We start from the raw sequence: 15,986 nt of genomic DNA, 5'->3' as shown, positions 1-15,986 counted from the left end.
CCCGGCCAGACCTCGGAGGCAGGATAAGAAGACCTGAGCTCCGGGCCGGACCTTACTCTTTGCGCCTTGTCTGCGTGTCTGGACCAGAGGAAGAGGAATCATTCACTCCGTCTTCAGAGAAGCTCCCCCATCACCTTGCTTACTATCACATCGCCCTGTTTTCTTTCCTTTATAGAACTTGGCACTGAAGTAGATCAGTGTTTGTTGACTGCCTTTCCCACTAGTTGCAAGCTCTGCCCTGTGACGACAGAACCTAAATCTCGTGCAGGGCCATGTTCTCAGCACTTAGAGAATGGCACAAAGTACATATTCTTTGAATGGATAGCGATCTAATGGTACAGCCTCCCCTGCGTGTTGGGCCAACTCGCTAGTTCCCATTCTTTGGATTCAAGCCCATCTCACCATACAAGCCGATTTCGTTCAATGGATGGCCTCTTGTGGCGGGGCATCCTGCTGGGTGATGGGATAAACATTGCACATAAAACCATGGTTCTGTTACCGAAGTGTAAAAGAGAATTTGAGAACTGACATAGCGACGACACAAACGTTTACAAGTGTTACTCTCCATGCAGTGGGGGCATGGCTGGGGGAGAAACCCCATTCCTCCCCCTGAAGTTACTATCGCTGTCACTGGACTTGACATCCAGCCTTACACTGACTCCATGGTAAGAACCTGGCACAGGGCGTATCCCCCACGTACCTGTGAGCCCATGTCTGTGTGGAAACCAGGGCTGTGCCTACACTCTTTTTCACACCTGTGGGGAAAATGCTCACTGTCTGAGAAGCAGCCAGTGCGCTCACCACACCAACCTGCACCCAAAAATCATGGTGCAGTTTTGCAGTAAAACACCTGCTATGGACTCAGTGCTGTGCAGGGTGCAGGGTGCTATTTCAGAGTCCCTATAAGACAGAGTAATTTTATAAATGGCTCCTGTGCCCTAACTGCCTTGCCTTGTTGAAACTTCACCACAACTGTGTGAATTAGAGCAGAGTATCCCTGCTTGACCTGTGAGGAAAGTGAGGCCTAGAGAAGCACGTTCTCAAGTTGCAGATAATAAAAACCAGGCCTCACATCTAAGTCTCTATGAAGTAGTGAACTCTTCAAGTCAGTGCTAAGACATGTGGTAGAGACAGTGGTGGTGCATTAGAATCACCTGGGGAATCTAAACCCATATCCTCCACAGGAACTGGAATCAGCAAGGCTGAGAGACATGTCCGTCCTTCTAAAGAGCTTTCCGAACTCCTCTTGTATCTGGAATCCCCTGGGTGCCAACTCTTGAAGAGTATGGAGGAGAAACAGTAGTTGTGTAAAGCTTTGTGGATGAGGCAGGACTTGAGCTGGTTCTTAAAGAACCTCTGTTTGCCAAACTGTAAAATGGGGCTGATGCTGGAGTGGTCTCAGATCAGCATGATTCAGTCACTCTCTTTGTTCATATAAACCAGCATTAGGTGGCGCTGTGGCCTATGAAATGGGGTTTCCTGGGTTCAGAAAGCCCCTCATATGGAGGACACACTGTGGCGATTAGTTAGAAACCCAAGTCAGACTAATATCTCCCCGGAGAGATGATAACTGATAACCCAGCGTGGTCCCTGTGACACAGGAGCGAATGAGGCTCCTTTGGTGTAGCCTCCCAAAGAGGGGTGTGCCCATCCCTCTGCTGTCTTTCCCATGAGAGGCTCTGTAGAGTTAGGGACCCTCAGACACTTGGATCTGCGGCATCATTTGACTGGAGCCTCTCAGAGTCCAGGCTGAAAGGGTTGTTGTGGTGGTTGGTTAAGAGTACAACTTTAGAGCTGGCCAGCACTGCCTCTTCCTTAGTGTATGACCCAGGTAGCCACCCAGGGAGGTGGTTACCTTTCCTGGACCTCTGTAGCAGTCACCAACAAAGACTAAATCTAAAGAGAAAGAGCAATTTTTAAATTGATTTAAATCAATTTTCAAATTGATTATGATAGGGCTTCCCTGATGGTGCAGTGGTAGGAATCCACCTGCCAATGCAGGGGACACGGGTTCAAACCCTGGTCCAGGAAGATGCCACATGCTGCGAAGCAACTAAGCCCGTGCGCCACAACTACTGAGCCTGCGCTCTAGAGCCCATGAGCCACAACTACTTAGCCCACGTGCCTAGGGCCCGTGCTCTGCAACAAGTGAAGCCACCGCAATGAGAAGCCCACGAGCCACAATGAAGAGTAGCCCCTGCTTGCCGCAACTAGAGAAAGCCCACGCACAGCAGCGAAGACTTAATGCAGCCAAAAATAAATAAATAAAATTAATTTTAAAAAATTGATTATGACAGTAACCAGTTAATACTTTCACTTGGGCAAAATGTCTCACAAGGATGGTTCAACATACACAAATCAATCAATGTGATACACCACATCAACAAAAGAAAGGACAAAAGCCACATGATCATCTCAATGGATGCAGAAAAAGCATTTGATAAAATTCAATATCCATTCATGATAAAAACTCTCACTACTTCTATTAAATATAGTATTGGAAGTCCTAGCCATAGCAATCAGACAAGTAAAAGAAATAAAAGGTATCCAAGTTGGAAGAGGTAAAACTGTCATGATATGCAGATGACATGATGCTATACATAGAAAACCCTAAAGACTCCAAACAAAAACTACTAGAACTGATAAACGAGCTCAGCAAGGTAAAAGGATACAAGATTAAAATACAGAAACCTGTCGCATTTCTTTACATTAATAATGAAATATGAGAAAAGGAAAGGAAAATCCCTTTTAAAATTGCATCAAGGGAATTCCCTGGCAATCCAGTGGTTAGGACTCTGCACTTTCACTGCTGAGGGCCCAGGTTCGATCCTTGGTAGGGGAACTAGGATCTCACAAGCAATACAGCACAGATAAAGATAAAATAAAATAAATTTAAAAATAAATAAAATTGCATCAGAAAAATAAAAATACTTAGGAATAAACCTGAACGAGGAAGTGAAAGACTTATGTGCTGAAAACTATAAAAATATTGATAGGGGCTTCCCTGGTGGCACAGTGGTTGACAGTCTGCCTGCCAATGCAGGGGATATGGGTTTGTGCCCCGGTCCAGGAAGATCCCACATGCCACGGAGCGGCTGGGCCCGTGAGCCATGGTCTCTGAGCCTGCGCGTCCGGAGCCTGTGCTCCACAACGGGAGAGGCCACAACAGTGAGAGGCCCGCGTACCGCAAAAAAAAAAAAAAAAAAAATTGATAAAACTGAAGATGATTTAAAGAAATGGAAAGATAGCCCATGCTCTTGGATGGGAAGAATTAATATTATTAAAATGGCATACTACCCAAAGCAATCTACAGATTTAATGCAATCCCTATTAAATTACCCATGACATTTTTCACAGAACTAGAACAAATAATCCTAAAATTTACATGGAAACATAAAAGACCCAGAATTGCCAAAGCAATTCTGAGGAAAAAGAACAAAGGAGGAGGCATAACCCTCCCAGACTTCAGACAATACTACAAAGCTACAGCAATTAAAACAGCATAGTATTGGCACAAAAACAGACATATGGATCAATGGAACAGAATAGAGAGCCCAGAAATAAATCCACACACCTACAGTCAATTAATCTTTGACAAAGGAGGCAAGAATATACAATGGAGAATAGACAGTCTCTTCAGCAAGTGGTGCTAGGAAAGCTGGACAGCCACATGTAAATCAATGAAGTTAGAACACTCCCTCACACCATACACAAAAATAAACTCAAAATGGCTTAAAGACTTAAACATAAGACATGGCACTGTAAAACTCCTAGAAGACCACATAGGCAAGATATTCTCTGATATAATCGTAGCAATGTTTTTTAGGTCCGTATCGCAAGGCAACAGAAATAAAAGCAAAACTAAACAAATGGGACTTAATCAAACTTATAAACTTTTGCACAGCAAAGGAAACCATAAACAAAATGAAAAGACAACCTACAGACTGTGAGAAAACATTTGCAAACAATGCAACCCACAGAGTTTAATTTCCAAAATATACAAACAGCTCATACAACTCAATAACAAAAAGACAAACAAAAAAATGGGCAGAAGACCTAAATAGACATTTCTTCAAAGAAGACATCCAGATAGCCAATAGGCACAAGAAAAGATGCTCAACATTGCTAATTATTAGAGAAAAGCAAATCAAAACTACAGTGAGGTATCATCTCACACCAGTCAGAATGGCCATCATCAAAAAGTCTACAAATGATAAATGTTGAAAAGGGTGTGGAGAAAAGGGACCTTCCTACACTGTTGGTGGAAATGTAAATTGGTGCAGCCACTATGGAAAACAGTATGGTGGTTCCTCAGAAAAACAGAGTCGCCATATGATCCCACAATCCCATTCCTGGGCATATATCGAGACAAAACTCGAATTCTAAAAGATAAATGCACCCCAACATTCATAGCAGCACTATTTACAATAGCTAAGACATGGAAGTAACCTAAATGTCCATTGACAGATGAATGGATAAAGATGTGGTGTATGTATATACAATGGAATACTACTCAGCCATAAAAAAGAATGAAATAATGCCATTTGCAGCAACATGGATGGACCTAGAGATTATCATACTAAGTGAAGTAAGTCAGAAAGAGAAAGACAAATACCATATGATATCACTTACATGTGGAATCTAAAATATGACACAAATGAACTTATTTATGAAACAGAAACAGACTCACAAACATAGAGAACAGACTTGTGTTGCCAAGGGGGAGGTGGGGTGGGGGAGGGAAGGATTGGAAGTTTGGTATTAGCAGATGCAAACTATTATATGTAGAATGGATAAACAACAAGGTCCTACTGTATAACACAGGGAACTATATTCAATATCCTGTAATAAACCATAATGGAAAAGAAAAACAAAAAACTGGGACTTCCCTGGTGGCGCAGTGGTTAAGAATCCGCCTGACAATGCAGGGGACATGGGTTTGAGCCCTTGTCCGGGAAGATCCCACATGCCGCGGAGCAACTAAGCCCGTGCACCACAACTACTGAGCCTGCGCTCTAGAGCCCGCTAGCCACAACTACTGAGCCCGCATGCCACAACTACTGAAGCCTGCATGCCTAGAGCCCATGCTCTGTGACGAGAAGCCACTGCAATGAGAAGCCCATGCACTGCAACAAAGAGTAGCCCCCGCTCACCGCAACTAGAGAAAGCCTGCATGCAGCAATGAAGACTCAACGCAGCCAAAAATTAAAAAATAACATAAAATAAATAAACTTACTAAAAAAAAACACTATGTATTTGAAAAAGTTTTACTGCCAAGGAATATCACCTTGGACAAACATTGGCAGTGACTGTTTGAGCTTGAAACCAACTTGGGCCCCCAATCTTCTCTGGGATCAAAGCAGGATGAGAAAACTGCTTAGCCCTCAGAGATGTGGCCTATTCAGATGTGGCCAAGGAGGAAAAGGAAGGGGGTAGAATGAAGAGCCCAGAGGACAGAGTAAGGAGCTACAGAAAACAATGTGCTAGGGGCCTGCTCCCCAAAGCCAGAATGAAAATCTAACCATAGAATATTTTCCACCTGGAGAATAGAGGGCTCTTGTAACATTTGCATCCCAAGATTTCAGAATTACTCTGAAACAAAGAGTGCTGTGTGCGTCCCATCTTCTCCTTTTCCCAATGGGAATGTTGACTGTGGTGATCCTGTCCTGTTTGCTGGATGGCAGAGGAGGAAAGGCAGAACAGGGCAGAAGACATGTCTTGTTAATTAACAGGTCTTTCACTTAAGTAGAATGGATGCATAAGTTGTGGTATATTCACGGCAATGGAAAAGAACTACTGCCAAACCTAACTACATGGGTAAGTCTCGTGGACATAATATTGTTATGTCTAACAAAACCCCAAAGAATACATGCTGATATATGTTTATTTACCTGAAATTTCAAAAATAGTCAAAAAGGGCTTCCCTGGTGGCACAGTGGTTAAGAATCCTCCTGCCAATGCAGGGTTCACGGGTTCGAGCCCTGGTCTGGGAAGATTCCACATGCCGCAGGACAGCTAAGCCCGTGCGCCACAACTACTGAGCCTGCGCTCTAGAGCCCACAAGCCACAACTACTGAGCCCACGTGCCACAATTACTGAAGCCCGGGTGCCTAGAGCCCATGCTCTGCAACAAGAGAAGCCACCACAGTGAGAAGCCTGCACACAGCAACGAAGACCAACACAGCCAAATATAAAATAAATAATTTAAAAAAAAATTTTTTTTAATAGGCAAAAAGAGAGACAGAGAGAACCAGTAGGATGTGTATATATGTAGAAGGAGAGATTTATCTCGAAGTGACTCATGGGATTGTGGGGCTGTCAGGTCTGAAATGCACAGGGCAGGCGGGCAGGCTGGAGACCCAGGGAACAGCTGATGTTGGGGGTCTCGAGTTCGTAGGCAGTGTGGAGGCCCAATTCCTTCTTCCTCCACAGGATCTCTGTCTTTTCTCTTAAGACCTTCAACTGAACGGATGAGGCCCCCCCCCATTATGGAGGGGAATCTGCTTTCCTGAAAGCCTACTGATTTTACTGTTATTCACATCCAGAAAATACCTTTACAACAATATGTAGACTGGTGTTTGACCAAACAACTGGTCGCCATATCCTAGCCAGGTTGATACATAAAATTAATCATCACAGCCTCCGATTACTTGCTTGTAAAACGGGCAATTATACGTTTTGGTTTTTGTTTTTGCAGACTCAAATAATGCGTATAAAATACTTGGCCCAAAATTTGTGAAATATTTTACACAACAGCTACTTTTATTATTATTCTGGCAAAGTGAGCTGCACGGCCTGGCACCTGAGACTCCAGACTGTGGGAGGTGTGGGTGATGAGCCAAACTGAATGACCACGCAGGCTGGTGACACGCAGCTGAAGAGCAGAGACCTGTGCCCAGGCCTGTGAGCCTGACGCTTGTGGCGGGAGCTGGGCGGGAGTCCCCAGGTGCCCCTGGGGCTGATGCTTTGCGCTCATTATGACTTGTTTACGAGCTACTTGGGCTTGGTGGAGACTCACTCACTCAGGAGGCAGCCTGGGAATCCAGTGGGCTTGTCTGAGCTGAGTGAGCTCTTTCCAGGCCCAGGGATGCATGTGTGTGGATGACCTGTGAGCAGCTCTACTCTGGCCTCCGGTGATCTTGGCTGACTTGGCCTCTGTGCTTTCCAGCTTTTCCGGGGGTCTGAGTAGCGCTAGACGTTTGTGCTTCATTCCCACTTGGACCAGCTGGCCCCCCTCTGCTGGCTACACCTCCTCCCCTGGGTGACCAGTTTGGACACCCAACCTCTGTTCCCACAGGCTCTAGGTTGGAACATCACAGCAGCCTCCCAGGAAACTTGTGTCCTGTCTCTCAGCCCCTTGCCACAAGCCCCTGCTGGCCTTGCTCCTTGAGGAGCAAAGGCAGCCAGGACCCTTGGCCACAGAGGAGAGTGTGGATTCAGGGGAGCCTGGCCAGAGTCTCACCCAAGCAGAGGGCCCCCACTTGTGACTCATTCCCCTTATCCTGGCAGCTTTTTAAACCGAAGCTCAGCAGAATCACGGGAGGAAGACACACCAGTGGCAACAAGCACGGAGGACTTGGGCCTTAAAAGCAGGATCCCACTCTCCTCTCCACTCGCGCTCAGTGCCAGAGCTCTGGGCCTACAACACGCTTGCTTGTTCTGGGCTCCACCTTTCCTCCTCCAAATGCTTTCTAAATGTCTGGTCCACATACCCTTCTCATTAAAGGTTAGGCACAGACTCTCTCCATATGACCTGGTGACACACCCCATCCCACATGTAAAATTCTCTTTGCCTAGCCAGGCCATGCTTTCCTCCTCCAGGCAGCCCTCCAGCATCTCCACCTGCAGATGCCCAGCCAGTCAGGAGCTAAGAACAGAAAACAAGAGAGGCAGGTGGGGATGCCACCTCCAGGCTCCTGCAACCTCTAACCCCACTGCACCACCTGAGGCAGGGGCAGGTTCTGGAGACTCGAGAGGGCTTGGGGCCAGTCCAGCACCCTCAGCAGCCAGGAACCCTCCACGAAGGAGCAGTCCTGACCTCAGGGAACCACCCTTGGGTGACTCTGGTCTCCAGCTCAACCATGCAACCCAACCAGGCGAAGGTCTTGGGCTGCTGACTCACATAGGACCTGCTTATTACTTTCCTTATGACTTAAGTATCAGCTTTTTATGACTGATTTTTAAGTTTAATTTTGACCTTCATCAAAGTAATACCAACACAAATTTTAAGTCAAGTAATACTACAAGTGATTCTCAATCCCCAGGGGTAATCGTCTGACTCTTACAGGTCTTTCTTCTGGTGATTAACACTTTTTTTCTTAATTCATGCTTATCCTGCTATTTTATTGGTTTTCCAGTTTTCAGATATTCTCTGCTGACTTGGAAGATGATTTAGCTCCCACGCTGTATACACACACTCGTTCCTTCCACTTGCCACCAATTTTATAAGCTTTGTTTTTATTTTCCTTTTGGATTAAATCCATATTATTTGCATTTTTGTCTTTATAAAAATTATTCTCAGCTGAGCCATATGAATTCATTTCCTTTTTTGCATTTTATTTTTAAAGATTTCAAATGTACTGTAAAGTTAAAAGCATTTTACAATGAATATAAAAATACTTAATGCTAGATTCTACCATTTTTCTAAACATCCTTTATCAGATCTTTATTCATCTATTCATCCCGATATCAATTCACTAATTTAACCTGGTTTTGGTGCATTTCAAAGTAAATTGTGGACATCAGTCCACTTCACCCTACATACTTTTCTTGTAATATCTTTGGTTTTCGTATCAGTGTAAGGCTGGACTCATAAAACGATTTGGTAAGTGTTTCCTACTATTTGTTTGCTTTTTAAACAGCTTTATTAGGATGTAATTTATCTTCTGTGAAATTCACCCACTGTATATGTACATTTGAATGACTTTTTGTCAATTTATACATCTGTACAACCTTCACCACAATCCAGGTTTAGAATACTTTTATCATCCCCAAAAGTTCTCTCATAAATATTTATAGTCAGTTCCTACTCCCATCTTCATCCCCAATCACTGACCTTTCTCCTCTAGAGATGTCCCTTTCTAGAAATTTCCTATAAATGGACTCATACAATATATCATCTTTTGTGTCTGACTTCATTCACTTAGCTAAAGGCATTTGAAGTTCCTCCATGTTGTGACATGTGTCAAAATTTGTTCCTTTATATGATAATTATATGTCAATAAAGCTGGGGGGAAAGTTTGTTCCCTTTTATTGATGAATGATATTCTATTATATAGATATACCACAGTTTATCAGCTCACCTTTTTGATGGAAATCTGGGTTTTTCCAGCTTTGAGCTATTACGAATGATGCTATGATCATTTGTGTATAAGTCTTTGTGTGGACATGTGTGTCTATTTCTCTTGGGCAGATAACTAGAAGTGGAATTTCTGGGTTTGGGGATAAGTATATATTTAACTTTTTAAGAAACTGCCAAACTGTTTTCCAAAGTGGCTGTAAAATTTACACTAGCAATACATGCAGGTTCCAATTCGACCACATCTCATTAAAACTTGGTATCATCAGTCTTTTGGACTGTAGTCAATCTACTGGATATGTGGTGGTACCTCACTGTGGTTTTAATTTTCATTTCCTTAGTGACTAATGATGTTTAGCATCTTTTCATGTGCTTGGTCTCCATTCATATATCTTTTTTGTGAAATGTCTATTAAAATCTTTGCCCAATTTTTAATTGGTTGTTTGTCTTCTCTTTGTTTAACTGTGAGAGTTCTTTGTGTACTGCATATAAATCCTTTATCAGACATATGATTTGTAAATATTCTATGTGGCTTGTCTTTTCATTTTCATAATGGTGACTTCTCAAAGCCAAAAGTTTTAAATTTTTATGAAATCCATTTCATCAATTTTTCATTTTATGAATTGTGTTTTGGGTATTATAACTAAGAATTCTTTGCCTAACCCAAGGTCACAAAGATTTTCTCCAATTTTTTCTCTAGATGTTTTATAGTTCTAGCTCTTATACTCAGGTCTATGACCCACTTGAAATTCATTTTGTGTATGATGTGAAGTAGCTGTGTAATCTCATGATTTAGCATATCCAACTGTCCCAGCACCACTTGTTAAAAAGATCATCCTTTCCCCCACTGAATTGTCTTGGCATCTTTGTCAAAAATCAATTAACCATAGGAGAAAATGTATATTTGCAAATGAAGCAACCAACAAGGAATTAATCTCCAAATATATACAAATGCATATATACAAAATATACAAACATGCAGCTCTATGTCAAAAAAACAAACAACCCAATCAAAAAATGGGCAGAAGATCTAAAGAGATATTTCTCCAAAGAAGACATACAGATGGCCAAAAAGCACATGAAGAGATGCTCAGCATCGCTAATTATCAGAGAAATGCAAATCAAAACTACAATGAGGTATCACCTCACACCGGTCAGAATGGCCATCATCAAAAAATCTACAAACAATAAATGCTGGAGAAGGTGTGGAGAAAAGGGAACCCTCCTACACTGTTGGTGGGAAAGTAAATTGATACACCCGCTATGGAGAACAGTCTGGAGGTTTCTTAAAAAACTAAAAATAGAACTACCATATGATCCAGCAATCCTACTCCTGGGCACATATCCAGAGAAAACCATAATTCAAAAAGAGCCATGTACCACAATGCTCATTGCAGCACTATTTACAGTAGCCAAGACATGGAAGCAACCTAAGTGTCCATCGACAGATGAATGGATAAAGAAGATGTATATATATTCCACTGGCATCCATTGGCATATATTTCATGGTATATATATTCCATTGTGTGTGTGTGTGTGTGTGTGTGTGTGTATATATATATATAAAGAACAAAAGATAACAAAATAATGCCATTTGCAGCAACATGGATGGACCTAGAGATACCATACTAAGTGAAGTAAGTCAGACAGAGACAAATATCATATGATATCACTCATATATGGGATCTAATTTTTAAAAAATGATACAAATGAACTTATTTACAAAACAGAAACAGACTTACGATATCGAAACAAACTTATGGTTACCAAAGATGAAATGTTGGGGGATGCATAAATCAGGAGCTTGGGATTAACATGCACACACTACTATATATAAGACAGATAACCAACAAGGACCTATAGTATAGCACAGGGAACTCTATTCAATATTCTGTGATAACCTATATGAGAAAGGAATATGAAAAAGAATGGATATATGTATATGTGTAACCAAATAACTTTGCTGTACATCTGAAATTGAACACAATATTATAAATCAACTATACTCCAAGAAAATTTTTAAAAAACCAATTAACCATAAATTTAACTATTTCTGGAGTGTCCATTCTCTTCCCTTTATCTATATATCTATCTTTTATCCATACCACATAGTTGTGTTTATTATAGTTTCATAGCAAGTTTTGAAATCAGGTCGTATAAGTTCTCCCATCTTATCCTTTTTCAGATTTGTTTTGGTTATTCCAATTCCTTTGCCTTTCCACATACATTTTAGGATCCAGTTCTCACTTTCTTTAAAAAAAAAAAAAAAAAAAGGCGGGCTTCCCTGGTGGTGCAGTGGTTAAGAATCCGCCTGCCAATGCAGGATGGGTTTGAGCCCTGGTCCGGGAAAATCCCACATGCTGCGGAGCAACTAAGCCCGCGAGCCACGACTACTGAAGCCCGCGCGCCTAGAGCCCATGCTCCACAACGAGAAGCCACCGCAATGAGAAGCCCACGCACTGCAACAAAGAGTAGCCCCAGCTCACCACAATTAGATAAAGCCCACGTGCAGCAATGAAGACCCAACGCAGCCAAAAATAAATATTTTTTTTAAAAAAAAGGTTGTGGGATTTTGATAGGAATTGCATTGAATCAGTAGATGAATCTGGGAATAACTGGCATCTTAACAATATTGAGTCTTCTAATCCATAAATATGAAATGTCTCTCCATCTATTTAGATATTTTTCCATTTCTCTCAGCAATGTTTTATAGCCTTATGCACTTAGGTCTTGTGCTTTTTTAGGCCATTGTGAAAGGAAATATTTCTCAATTTCATTTTTGGATTGTTTATTGCTAGTTTACACAAATACACTTGATTTTTATATATTTATTTTGTATCCTGAGACCTTTGTTCTAGTAGGTTTTTTTTTTTAAAACATTGCTTAGGATTTTCTAAATACAGGATCATATCATTTGCAAATAAAGACTGTTTTACTTCTTCCTTTCCAATCTAGATGACTTTAATTTGTTTTTCTTGCCTTATTGCACTAATTGCACATTCAGCAGTACAGTGTTGAATGGAAGTGGTGAGAGTAGACATCCTTGCCTTGTTTCCGATCTTAGTGGGGAAAGCATTTAGTCTTTCACCACTAAGTACAATGTTAGCTGTAGGGTTTCCATAGGGGCTGTATGTGTTTGCTAGGTTGCCATAACAAGGTACCACAGACTGAGTGGCTTAAACGACAGAAATTTATTTACTCACATTCTGGAGGCTAGAAAGCCAAGATCAAGGTGTCAAGAGGGTTGGTTTATTTTGAGGGTCTCTCCTAGACTTACAGATGGCCATCTTCTGTGTCTTTACATGGTCTTCCCTCTGTGTGTATGTGTATCCTAACCTCCTCTTCTTATAAGAGCACGGGTTTATGTCCAGGACTTCCCTGATGGAGCAGTGGTTAAGAATCCGCCTGCCAACGCAGGGGTCATGGGTTCGATTCTTGGTCCAGGAAGATCCCACATGCCGCAGAGCAACTAAGCCCACGTGCCACAACTACTGAAGCTCACACACCTAGAGCCCGTGCTCTACAACAAGAGAAGCCCCCACTCGCCCCAACTAGAGAAAGCCCGTGCTCAGCAACAAAGACCCAATGCAGCAAAAAAAAAAAAACCAGAAAAAAAAAAAAAAAAACCAAAGAAACTATATCCAAATGTAGTTACATTCTGAGGTACTGGGATTAGTATTTCAACATACGAATTTGGGGGGATGCAGATTGTATTAGTCCATAACAGGGACCCTTTAACAGGATGAGGAATTTCCTTTCTATTTGTTTCTGTTTGTTGAGAATCATCATATGGAATAGGTTTGGGATTTTATCAAATGCTCTTTCTGTGTCTTTGAGAGGATCATATGGGTTTTGTCCTTTGTTCTATTAATACAGTGCATTACATTGACTTTTACATGTTAAACCAACCTTGCATTCCTAGAATAAATCCTACCTGGTCATGGTGTTAATCATTTTTTATGGTGCTAGATTCATTTTTATAATATTTCATTGAGGATTTCTTTAAATTTATTTTTTGCTTATTTGTTTAAATATTTATTTTTGGCTGCATCGGGTCTTAGTTGCAGCACACGTGATCTTTTGTAGTGGTGCACAGGCTTCTCTCTAGTTGTGGCATGCGGGCTCAGTAGTTGTGGCATGCAGGCTTAGTTGCCCTGCGGCACGTGGGATCTTAGCTCCCCGACAAGGGATCAAACCCACGTCCCTTGCATTGGAAGGTGGATTCTTAACCACTTAACCATTCTTAACCACTGAACCACAGGGAAGTCCCTCACAGGATTTTTGTGTCAGTATTCATGAGTGATATTGATCTATAGTTTTCTTTTCTTGAGATATATTTGTCTGGCTTTGGTAGCAGGATAATACTGATCTTGTAAGATGAGTTGGAAAATCCTCCTCCTCTTCTGCTTTCTGAAAATGTTTATGTATGTTTGGTATTACTGCTCCCTTAAATATTGACAGAATTCACCAGTGAAGCCATTTGCACTTAAGCTTTTCTTTGTGGGAAGTCTTTTTCATTCAGTTTCTTTCTTCAGTTGTGATAGATCTACTTAGATTTTCTATTTCTTCTTCTTTTTTTTTTTAGATTTTCTATTTCTTCTTGAGTCACTTTTGATAATTTGTCTTTCTAGGAATTTGTCCATTGTTCTTATGTTGTCTATTTTGTTGACATAAAGTTGCTCTTAATATTCCCTTACAACCCTTCTGATTTCTGTAGGATCAGTTGTGATGATGTTCCCTCTTTCCTTCAGGATTTGGGTAATTTTGTCTTTTCTTTCTTTTATACATGTTTATTAAATGAAAATTTAAAATTGTTCAATCATGTTTATAGCAACTTTATTCATAATAAACAAAAGCTTAAAACAAGCCAAATAACCATCTGTAGGAGAATGAAAATACAATGAAACACTACCATCAATTAGAGCAACAACAATGACAAAAGCAAAAACAACCTACTAATACTAAACAACAACATGGATGAATCTCACAGACATTTCATGGAGCAAAGGAGACCAGGCCTCAAAGCGTGTATATTCTATGAGTCTGTTTATATGAAATTCAGAACAAATAAAACTAACCTATGGTGATAGAAATCAGAATAGAAGTTGCTTATCGGGGAAATTTGTCTTGCAAGAAATTGGATGCCCATTCTCAAACCCCACTACAACTACTCAGCAGGTTCCTGTAAAAAGTTTGGACCCAGGAGGAAATATTACATACACCAAAGTGCAATGCCCTAGTTAGGGAGTCCAGAGAGATTGTCACCCCTGCTTTACACAATTGGACACTGAGACCCAGGGTGGAAGTGACAATTCCAGGGTCACAGACAGCACCTCAGATAGAAGCTAGGCCCTCAGATGTCTGGTCTGGTATTTTCTCTGCTCAGCTTCTCCTCTTCTGGCTCCTGAAAGCCGGGCTCGCCCCGGCCTCCTCTTACAGTGAGCCAGGGCCGCTCAAAAGTTGTTCCACCCCAGGCCCCAAAATATATTTTCCTCCCACCTGTGTCATGTGCCCAGCATTGTACTACAGGAAAACTAGCCACATTTATCTTCAAAGCCCAGGAGGAGGAATTGGGTCTTTTGTTACCTGGTGCAGAGCAGGGCTGTGGGAATTGAATTCAAAGGGCCGTGATGTGAACTAAAGCAGATCTGCACCAGGGTCTGGGAATGAATGTGAAGACAGAGCCCCCGGATTAGCTGGGATGCACCATGTGCCTGCCGGGTGACCTGGGGCAAGTCCCTCAGGCACGCTGAGCCCAGCTTCCGCATCTAAAACATGGGCTCCTCATCTTCTATTGCCCCGGGTCATTGCAACAATTAACTGAATTCACATATTGGAAGCTGCTTTGTAAACTCCGTTTTATTAAGCACTGCTGGGACCCAGACAGGGTGAATTTGAGGTTGTCTGGTCATGCGTTTGAGGGAGAAGAAACTCCTCAGGCCCTGGGTATTACAGGGGGATCCCCAAGCCCAGACTGGCTTAGGGGTCCTTGTGCCTGGCCCTGTCTCCACTCCCCAACATCCACAAAGGTATCCACATTCCATCCGTGTTTCCCCCTCAAAAGCCAAGCCCACTTGCCTCTCAGCAGAGCTTCCAGGGAACTGACACCTGGTTCTGAGAGAGTGCTGGCCCAGGGGTCAGGGGTCACTCAAACTCCAGAAGGAAGAAGTACCTGGCTTTCAGGGCTGTCCTTTGGGATGGCTGAATAACCTCTGATCTGCCCTGAGGGGAATGTGGGCATTTGGCTGTGGCCTGTGGGACAAATTTTATTTTCTAGGAAATGTGGGCCATGGTGCAGATCTTCTTCAGCTTATTCCAGTGGGACTGTGCTGGCTGCAGCCAGGCCCCGGAGCATCATGGCAACTGGCTGCCCTGCTGCCTGTTTGTCCGGAGGCCGACTTGTTCCCAGCAGGACTCGAGTCAGCCAAGGGCATCACGTGCTCTCTTCTCACTTTTGCCCTCTCCTAGCCTGCAGTCACGTGGGTGGGCCTGGGGGGGCAGCAGGGCTAGGACCCAGCCCCGCACACGACCCAGACAGACTGTCCTAAGGTACCCATTTCCTCCCCCTGGGGCAGCCCCTGCCCACTCCCCTACAAACCCACTGCCCCAGTGCCCCCACCCACCAGTGGCGCTTGACTGGTGTGCGGTTACCATCCGCCTATGTTTAATTCATGGCTGGGGGTTGGGA

At 42.6% G+C, this 15,986-nt stretch overlaps 1 protein-coding gene across 2 annotated transcripts in view; it reads right to left on the bottom strand.

The window, feature by feature from the left end:
* EXOSC6 (exosome component 6) overlaps positions 1 to 15,986 on the bottom strand; it is a 100,586-nt gene that overhangs the window by 49,883 nt on the left and 34,717 nt on the right. The window lies entirely within an intron of this gene.

Source organism: Globicephala melas, chromosome 19 (genome assembly GCF_963455315.2).
Source record: "Globicephala melas chromosome 19, mGloMel1.2, whole genome shotgun sequence".
Lineage (NCBI taxonomy): Eukaryota > Metazoa > Chordata > Mammalia > Artiodactyla > Delphinidae > Globicephala > Globicephala melas.
This window is presented reverse-complemented; position numbering and strand designations above follow the sequence as displayed.